Source organism: Mus caroli, chromosome 4 (assembly GCF_900094665.2).
Source record: "Mus caroli chromosome 4, CAROLI_EIJ_v1.1, whole genome shotgun sequence".
In the NCBI taxonomy this organism is placed as follows: Eukaryota; Metazoa; Chordata; class Mammalia; order Rodentia; family Muridae; genus Mus; species Mus caroli.
In genome coordinates, this window is record NC_034573.1 from 101,320,819 (window position 1) to 101,322,545 (window position 1,727).

A 1,727-nucleotide genomic window follows, 5' to 3' on the forward strand; every position below is an offset into this window, starting at 1 on the left:
ACTTGGCGGGAAATTGGGTTCCCTCCCCCTTCCTTTATAAACTGAGTGTCTGGAAATATTAAATTGAGTCTTGATCCGAATGTTGTCTTGACTCCATTGTTTCTTCCGCCCTATCTAGTTACCTCTCTTTGCAGGGAACTGCCATTCTCAGTGAACCGTTCGTGTTGTGGACCGCGGGCGGGCCACAACAATGGAGGATACTTGGCCCTGTCACAGTATGTCCTGAACTATCAGTGTGTACTGTGTCTGGCACTCATCTTATTGATGGTATTTTCTGTATCGAGTGTTCTAGGTTCAGAGTGGAGAATAACTCAGACTTGGTCACTGTCCTCAGGCAGCGTCTGAGTATCTTAAGAACTTGTTATAGCAGCTGCTCAAAACTGAAACTGTCATCTGGGTGTGGTAGCACAAAACCTTTGATCTCAGCACTTACGAAGCAGAAGCAGGTGGATCTCTGAGTTTGGTGCCAGCCTGGTCGATAGCATGAGATCCAAAACAGCCAGGGCTATGTAGAGAAACCCTGTATCAAAAGACCAAAATAAAAATAAAAGTTGAGAGAGAGAGAGAGAGAGAGAGAGAGAGAGAGAGAGGAGAGAGAGAACCCTGAAATTATAAAGAGTGGGAAATGAGAACTGGGTGAGATCAGTAATTGGAAATGAGAACTGGGTGAGATCAGTAATTAGTCCAAAGATGACTTATCCATTAGGCACATTGCCAACGGCACTTAATAGTTACAGGGAGTGAAGAGAATGTTCTGACTTCAATTCCTTTTAAAGCAGAAAAAAATGAATATGCTAATAATGAGTATCTAAGAATGAATCCAACCTGTATTATATTTATATTTGTGCCAATGCAATCATATATGTGTATGTGCATGTTCGTGGGGGGTGCACATAAAATGTAGGTGTGCATGCACATAGGTGCAAAGGTCATAGGTCAGCCTCTGGTGGTATTCCTCAGAAATTGTCTAGCTTGATTTTTAGAGACAGTGTCTCTCTCTGGGACCTGGGCCTTCCTGGCTAGCCTAGGATCAGGAACCAGCCCATTTCTGCCTTCCTAATGCTGAGATTAAAGTAGGAACTGCCATGCCTGGATTTTTACATAGGTGGTAGAGGTCCAACACTGGTCCTCATGCTTGCATGCCAAGCTTTGTACTGATGGGCTATTTTCTCAGTCCAATTCAGTCACCTTTAAACATATTTTTAATGGAGGAAGAGGCCATGAAACCAAAAGAGCATAAGGCACACAAAGATCATAACATAAAAAGTTATGACCCTGCAGAGGCTGAGGCTAAAAGATCGTGAGTTGGAGGCCAGCCTGAGCTATATAGCAAGATCCTGTCTCCAAAACTTAATTACTTCAAGAGGTCTAGGAGAGGAGACTTGGGGTGGGTATGATAAAATACATCAGATACATGTGTACAGACTTGTCAAAAATAAATAAAAGACTCTAAAAAAATAACCACAATATGACCCCGGTTAGTCCCACATCACATTGTCGACAAAAGACAGACCGAGAGCTGGGGATGGTTCAGCTGACATCTGTAAAGCCAGGGCTTTGGAGGTGGGGCAGAGGCAGGAGGATCATGGATTTCAGGCCCTCTGGACCACATAGTGAGTCCTGGCTTCAGAAACAAAACCAAAAGAGAGACAGACAAATGTGGGAAGCCACATGTGCCGTTGCAGAGTGGCACAGGCTTCTGCTGGCCACCACGCATACATAGGCAG